Raw genomic sequence first — 8,185 nt, 5'->3', positions numbered from 1 at the left:
GAATTGGTAAAGACAAGAAGACAAAACTTATGGGTTGAGATGAAAAAAATTAAGATAATAACAGAAGAAGATAAAACAGAGATGGAAAACAATTACAGTATAAGAGCTCACAGCAAATCCCAATGCCCAGTTTCCTCCCAAGTAGCAGGAGGCTTCTTTCAGCACCCTCCTCTCTTATATACTGAACATGATGCCACATGGGATGGAACAGCCCTTTGGCTAATTCGGGTAAATTTATCTCAGCTGTTGGCTAATTAGTAACCTATCCCAGCTAGGTGCCCCAGCCACAGGTGCCACCAGCTCCAGTACCCCTCCCAGCTCAGGTGAAAGTTAACTCTATCCTAGCCACGTGCTAGGACAGGTGCAAAGTCCTGCATCTGGGGAGGAACAGCCCCATGCATCAGTCCCTGCTGGGGACCATCCAGCTGGAAAGCAGCTTGGCAGAAAAGAACCTGGGGGTCCTGGCAGACAGCAAGTGGAACAGGAGCCAGCACTGTGCTCTTGTGGCAAAGAAGGCAAATGGTATCCTGTAGTGCATTACATAAAATATTGCCAGCAGGTCCCCTCTACTCAGCACTGGTGAGGCCGCACCTGTCCAGTTCTGGGCTCCTCAGTTCAAGACAGATATGGACATACTGGAGAGAATCCAACGAAGGGCCATGAAGATCACGAAGGGACTGGAACACCTCACATATGAGGAAAGGCTGAGAGAGCTGGGACTGTTCAGCCTGGAGAAGAGAACACTCAGGGGAATCTTATCAATGTGTGTAAATACCTGAAGGGAGGGTACGAAGAGGACGGAGCCAGGCTCTTTTGAGCGGTGCCCAGTAGCAAGACCAGAGGCAATGGGCACAAACTGAAACACTGGAGGTTCCCTCTGAACATCAGGAAACACTATGAGGGTGACCAGGCACTGGCACAGGTTACCCAGGGAGGTTGTGGAGTCTTCACCCTTGGAGATACTCAAAAGCTGTCTGGACAACTGACTCCAGGTAGCCCTGGTTGAGTAGGAGAGGTTGGACCAGATGACCTCTAGAGGTCCTTTCCAACCTCAACCATTCTGTGGTTCTGTAAACTTTGTGTGAATCCATATCTGGGAGGCAGGAGGGCTACTTGTAAGTTACCTTTCCACAGGCTTGGTTGTGCCCATTAGTCTACTTTGTAGATTGCCTTAATGATGAGGAAATCAGAGAGTATTTTATCCTTCAAATCAAGCTGTGGTTATGTGCTTTTGGAACAGTTGGAACTGAATTTTGCAACTGAATCAGTTATGACACCACAGTTGGCCAGAGATTTAATGATATTCACAGTTCTTGGAGAGGTGCCACTTGTGTTCCTTGAGGCCTGTGTGGTTGGTTTTACGCAGATTTATATCAGCCAGTTTGGGAGAAAAATAAAAGGGAATGACCTCTAACGCTGCAAAGAAGGCAAGAGGATACAGCTATAGGACAGTTGACATGTGGCCAACAGAGTAAAGCATACCAGAAATGTGGCTTTGAATATTGATTTTTTTCAAAGTATATTGGAACAAAGGAACCTTGAAAACAATGTTGCAACATTAAATGATTTTGTGGAGTTGACAGTAGAGAGGCAGAAAAGGTTGATATAGTTAAATATTTCTATTCTGCGCTTGGGGAAAAAGACAAATGTTGCAGGTAGATCACATGATGATGAAATACTTTTCCACAGTTCTTAAGCAAATATCAGCCACACAGCAGATATCCAAGTGATTTTGCTCTACGGCAGATAGAGAGTTAGTTGAATATTTCCCAATTAACACTGATAGGAGGAATAGGTTTGAACATTAAAAATCTTCAAAAGTTAAAGAGGACAAAATGAGATGGTTCAGTCACACAACTATAATTTTGCCAGCAGCTCTACTCTGCCCTGGTGAGACCCCACCTGGAGTACTGTGTCCAGTTCTGGAGCCCCCAATGTAAGAAGGACATGGACCAGTTGGAGAGGATCCAGAGGAGGCCACGGAGATGATAAGAGGGCTGGAGCACCTCTCCTATGAGGACAGGCTGAGAGAGCTGGGGCTGTTCAGCCTGGAGAAGGCTCTGGGGAGACCTTATAGCTTCCTTCCAGTACCTAAAGGCGGCCTGCAGGAAAGGTGGGGAGAGACTGTTGAGCAGGGCCTGTTGTGACAGGATGAGGGGTAATGGTTTCAAAATAGAGGGAGGTAGATTTAGATTAGATATTAGGAAAAAATTTTTTACAATGAGAATGGTGAAACACTGGCACAGGTTGCCCAGAGAGGTGGTGGATGCCCCATCCCTGGAAACATTCAAGGCCAGGTTGGATGAGGCTCTGAGCAACCTGATCTAGTTGGGGATGTCCCTGCTCCTTGCAGGTGGGTTGGACTGGATGACCTTTGAAGGTCCCTTCCAACCCTAACCATTCTATGATTCTATAATTGTCTTGCGTGGAACACGATTACCATGGCTACCAAAAGCCTTGCTGTAACTATATCTAGGTCAGTAAAAGGTTTTGTTGACATTGGTTCATCTCTAAATGTGAGAAAGCGGTACCTGTGCCAGCAGAAACACCGCTTCTAAGGGCATATGCTTGGGCTCTGCGAGGCGACTCTCCTGACCTGACTCTTCTGGCACAGAGAGCCTGTCCTAGAGAAGACTCCAGTGCGAGGCTGACTCAGTACTACCTGATGTTCTGGCTAAGAATACTATAAATGCTTCAAAATCAAGGTTGTACATACTAAATAGCATATGTCTGACTACCTAGCACATCTAAACTTGCAATATTTTAAATAAAAAATCATCATCAGCTAGGTGCATTTCTAAAAGGATTATAGTCCTTGCCATTCCTGTTCCATTCACTGGAACAGGTTGCCCAGAAAGGTGGTGGAGGCCCCATCCCTGAAAAGGTTCAAGGCCAGGCTGGATGAGGCTCTGAGCAACCTGATCTGGTTGGAGATGTCCCTGCTCCTTGCAGGGGGGTTGGACTAGATGACCTTTGAAGGTCCCTTCCAAACCTAACCATTCTATGATTCTATGATTCTATGATTTTATCAACTAGTTATATCAACCTGAAAAAGCTTCCTACAAAGTAAGTCCTGACAAAGTTTGTCAGGTGGAGGAGTGTGGTGAAGGGAGGTTTTCTTGGATCCGAGTGTCAAGGACTGGACAGAAGCAAATGTGATTCATTTGAACAGGACAAGACAGAAGCTTGTGCACCTTGCAAAAGTACATGCACTAAAATGTAGCTCCTTTCCAGGAAACAGTGACTATAAATAATCTAAAAATTAAAAAATCGTGGGAATAAACCAGATGGGTCTGAAAAAAGTTGTGTGAATATCGGCTCACTTGGCAAAAAAAAGATCATTTTCTGGATTTGACTACAAGGAAATACTGAGTACACCTACAGATTCTACATTAGGCCAGCATTTGGCACAACTACGATTCCTCTCTGAATACCGTGTGCATGTTCGGTGCCAGTAATTGAGGAAACATATTGAAAAAGTTAGGAAGAAGAGCTTCAGGAATTAAAAAAAAAAATTGAAATACATGCTTTATATCTGAGACTCAGGAAATGAGATCTCTCTGGTTTTCTTTTTGGTAAGTTGGTAGGAAAACTTGATCACATGTACACAAATTAAACAGGTACTTCATTAGGAAAAGCTTTCCGAGCTATCAGACAAAGGTAAAAGAAGATTTATTTGCATGGTCTTTACAAAAGTTCCAATATAGTCATAGCTGTGTGGAAATGTGGTATGAATACAGAAGGAGCCTCTGTTTCCTTTCAAAATTGTCGTGATAGCGCATTTCATTCATGTTAGAAAAGGCAGCAATAGCATGCTTCAAAAGAAAATAAGCCAAGATTTCTTGACGTAATGCCACTGAAACTGATACTTAAGCCTAATATAATGCTGAGTCTGCCTCTTCAAACCAGATTAAAAAAAAGAAAAAAAGGAAAATTCAGAGGCACTCACTGACAGGCTACAGGATTGGTGCCTTTGGAAAATAAACGGGGAGTTACCCTCCGTGTTTAACCCCCTTTTTTTCCTTCGTTTGGCACATGGATCTTCTCCACTCTAGTGAATTATTTTAATCAACCCGGTAACTCAAGATATTTTGGCAAGTAAAAGAAATCTTTCTGTAGCAGGGATGCTTGAATGATCTGCATTAATAACAAGCATGACTTTGTCATTTCAAACTTTTCCAGAAAGAGATTTTTAGATGTGTCTGCAAAATGAGCAATGAAGTTAAACAACAGGTAGGAGAGCTTTTTCCTGGAGAAAAAAAAAAAAAAACCAACCAAACAACAAACCAAACCTGTCTAGTCCTGTACCAGTTGCCAGAGTACACCTAAAACTCTGCATCAGTAAACAGAGTCTTAGATTTGGACTGACTCTTGCCTCTGAATAAAAGGTGGCTTTAGCAGCTGAATAATCTCATTACGCACATCCAGGCCCGCGCCTGCTGTCACGGCCGAATATTTGTGCGTGCTCGTTGTAAGTCCAGAGGGGTGTAAACACTTTCCCATACCTAAGAAAAAGCTTCTGTCAGAACCTGGAGGCTAAATGTAAAATAAATACCAGATTCACACTCTGAAATTGTGGATTGTGTCAGCTTTTTCCAGCTTTAGCGTTGCCCAACAGCCGCCGCCACGCCCAGACGCGCAGATCGCGAGCGTTTCCGATAAACTGGGGCGCTCTGTGGAACTAAATTTACCCTTGTAAAATGCCTTCAGCTGTCCGGACAAGAGGACGCAGTGGAGATACCAGATTCAGACTACAGAACACAGCAGACGACATCCATTACATCACTGGATTACATCATAACTTGGTATTTTGCCACTGTTACTGCTACTATTTTATCATGGTCACGGCCGAGCAGCTCAGGCCGTGCCGTGCCCGCTGCCCACCCGTGCGGTACAGCCGCCGCGCCGCCCCCTCGGAAAGGCCACCCTTGCCGTGACGACCCTCGTGACGCGACATGACGCCTCACGCCCGAAGACGCGTCACGGCAGTGACGTCACGCGGGCCGATAAGGTGAATCGTGCGCTGGGGTCACCAAGGAAGCGCCGTTCAGGGCCCCCCCGCGCTGTGACGGACACGCCCCACGGTGCTACCGAGCGCCCCCCCCCCCCCCCACTCCCGCCACTTCCGCCTCCGCAGCCTCCCGGTAACCCGAGCAGGGCCGCCCGCCGTCAGGACCCCGCCCGGGGCTGGCCACAGCGCTGCCTGACCCCCGCCCATCGGGAAACGCCGCTCGTCGAACCAGCCCGAACCGCGGCGACGGCGCGGTTCGGCGGCGCCGCTCTTTTTATCGCGCCTGGGCGTCGCGGGACGGACGTCGCGGCCTCGCTCGGGGCGGTGCTGTCGCTCAGGCAGCGCGTAGGGCTGCCCCGGTAGGGAGAGCGGCGGGCGTCGTGAGGGGAGAAGAGCGAGGGGGCCTCGCGCGCCGGGGAGGGGGCGGCGGCGGCGGGCGGAGGAGTTGGCGCTCCCCGGGAGGCCGGGCCGATGTCCGCACCGGGCGGAGGTGAGCGGGCCCCGAGGTGAGGGTGGGCGGCGGCGGGGGCACCAGCCGTTTGGGGAGGGCAGGGGCGGCCTGGAGGGGCGGTGCCGCGCCGTGGTGTGTGGGGAAGAGGGCCCGGGGGCGGGGGAGGGAGGGGGGGGGTGGGTGTGGGAGGGCGCAGGGGCCTGTGGGAGGCGGGGGCGCGGGTTCCTCGGGGCTGAGGGGTCCCGGGGCAGAGAGGGGGCCGTGGGGGTGAGGAGAAGGAAGGAAGGGCTGCGGTGAGAGTGCCCGCAGGGCACGGGGAGGTGGTGGCCGTTTTTCCTAGGCTTGCGGTGCGAGCGGGGAAGGCAGAGCCCGCGGAGGTGGCGGGGTTGTCGGAGAGCCCGCCTGCGTGGGTTGGCGTGTGTAGGGCGTCCCGAGGAAGCGAGGAGGGCTGTTAGCTGAGAAGTCCTTTGCTCCGCGTATGTTTAGTGGCTTGTCCTTAGGCCTCTTCCCCGCCCCCCAATGGAAAGCGCGTTCCTGGGAATCTGACAGCAAAACGCTTTCTCCGAGGTGTGTGCAATCGAAAGTAAAACTGCCCGGCTGGTTAGACAGGCCTGCCTTCCCTGCCAGTGTGTAGGGGGGGCTTCTTTCTCTGCACTAGGGTTTCCTGTCTTGCTCTGTGTTTCAGCTTTAAAAACTTATGGCTAAGTTTGCTTTCTTCTGATTGACCATGGTATTTTTCTTATGTTCCTTCCCTTGCTTTAAAAGAAACTTGAATTGTAGTTTAGTTCTCAAAACTTTTCGTTTTCTAGTGGTGTGATTCGTAAAGATGAAGACGTTTGTTACCCTTTGAGGTTTTTCAGCAGATCATCTTGCCTGCATTCTTTATCTCCCTTATCCCTTTGTAGCGGAGGAGCTGCATAAAGAGTTGTTTATGATCAATTTAATTTCCAGTAGCAGTAAAAAGGAATGTGGAAAATCTCAATATTCTTAGTACAGTTTTATTAAACTACTTCCCCCCATACTTAAGTTTGCCAGCATTGAGATTCTGGTTCATGGCACTGCAGTCTGTGGCAATCATCGGTTTTTATTGATTTGAGAGGATTCAAGCATACTAGAGCAAGGTGTTGATGTTTATCCCTTTGTTCTGAGTGGTGACTAGATTAGTGATGCTGAATACCTTACACAAATCTTTGGTTTCCTTGAGAGTAGGTACGTAGATGCTTTTTCTTAAATGTTGTCTGTGTATTTCAAGATCTGCTTCTTAAATTTCTGAGCATGCAATGTAATGAATACAATCCCATCATTTTTTTTCAAATTCCAGGATTGGTATGGAAAAAAAACTGAGTAGAAATTCAGGTACAATAAAAAATTTCTTAACTAAAAATGAGGTCAAATAGTGAAAAAATTATGAGAAATAGTTTTCTCTGGAAAAATAGCATCTGTAAGTGGTGAGACTAAGAAGATAGTGTGTTAAAGCATCTAAATGTCCCTACAGAAATGGACTGTGAAGAGTCCAAAAGCACAAGACAAATATTCTGTGTATCTGTCTTCACTGTCCTTTCTAATTGTCAGCTCCGAGCACCAGTTCTTCTTGTCTATTGGCTTGTGAAGTCCATGTTGTTATTTTGCCTTTTCATCAGTACGTTCACATAAACATTAGGTATTGAATAGAAGTTCTCTTAATTATTAAGTTCCTGTTAATGTTTCCTTACCGTTCCCTTAATCTGGAGCACACTGTGTATCTTCAGACTTACTACCTATGGAAATGAGACCCAGGCAAGCCTGCTGCCTGTCTGTTTCCGTTTTTTTCTGCTTTGAACCTTTCAGGCAGCTTCAGTCAAATCGGGCGGATATTTTGAAGGTATAACCGTTCTACAGATCTTGTGATAACTGGCAGTTGAGGAAGAGTAACGAGGTCTAGTTGAACATTCTTGCTGAGGGAAGGGCTCTAGCATGCGCTCCGTGGACAGTTCTGTTTGGGCTGTGCTGGTAGCTGGCGCTCCGGTGCTGACCGGTGAATCCGTCCGTGCGTAGCTGGGAGGCAGCAACCACCCTGGCTGCCTCCTGCTGTCAGTGGTTGGCAGACATAAATGATCTGGCAGTAGGATTGGAAGGGTTTGTGAGGTAAGGAGCTAGATATGTACCAGGTAGTGAGGAGTGTTTAGTGTAAGTGTTCTGTGATACAGGATAGAAATCTGTTATAAACTAGATTGTTGGGTGGGGGTTTTTTTTTTGTCACTAGTGCTCATGGGGAGAAAGCAGATAATGCTGCCTTGTGGTCAGAATCACAATGTGCCCGATTGTGCGCCATCCTTTTTCTTCTTATCCCATCTTCTCTGTTTTGCTTTCATACAAGCAAATGTAACATAGATCTTTAAAACAGAATTCTGAGCTCATAAAATTAATAAGAGTTTGAGTACTGTAGTGGTTTTGGTAAGTGACCACGTTGTTATGTGTGTAGCTGGATATTTTGTTTTGTAAGCTTTTTTTTTTTTTTTTCCTAATTGTAATTGAATTACCCTACTAACAACAAGTGAGGGACAAAGATAAAAGCCGGAGTATGGGAGTTGAGGCGTACCTTTCCAGCATTTCTTTCATCAAGCAACCCTTTTCTCCCAGTATTTTCCTTTTAAACTTAGCTCCCAATTTGTTATCTTTCAGTATCTGACACTTTTTTTTTTTTTGAATGTGTGTATTACTCTGGGATTTTTATGTTTAATAGA

At 47.0% G+C, this 8,185-nt stretch overlaps 1 protein-coding gene across 3 annotated transcripts in view; it reads left to right on the top strand.

The window, feature by feature from the left end:
- The first annotated feature begins 5,178 nt into the window (after positions 1 to 5,178).
- Positions 5,179 to 8,185, top strand: part of UPF2 (UPF2 regulator of nonsense mediated mRNA decay) — a 62,879-nt gene continuing 59,872 nt past the window's right edge. Inside the window, exon 1 of one of the 3 annotated variants that reach the window (XM_086745037.1) lies at positions 5,179 to 5,517. The gene's annotated coding sequence lies outside the window, so the exon portion shown is untranslated. Of the gene's footprint in view, positions 5,518 to 5,770; positions 6,030 to 8,185 lie in introns of those variants that run through there. The other 2 variants (XM_086745028.1, XM_086745044.1) reach the window with 2 other exon arrangements.

This window comes from Chlamydotis macqueenii, chromosome 1 (assembly GCF_036417535.1).
Source record: "Chlamydotis macqueenii isolate bChlMac1 chromosome 1, bChlMac1.mat, whole genome shotgun sequence".
NCBI classification, from domain to species: domain Eukaryota; kingdom Metazoa; phylum Chordata; class Aves; order Otidiformes; family Otididae; genus Chlamydotis; species Chlamydotis macqueenii.
The sequence above is the reverse complement of the archived record's forward strand: the minus strand, read 5'-3'. Positions and strand labels throughout refer to the sequence as shown.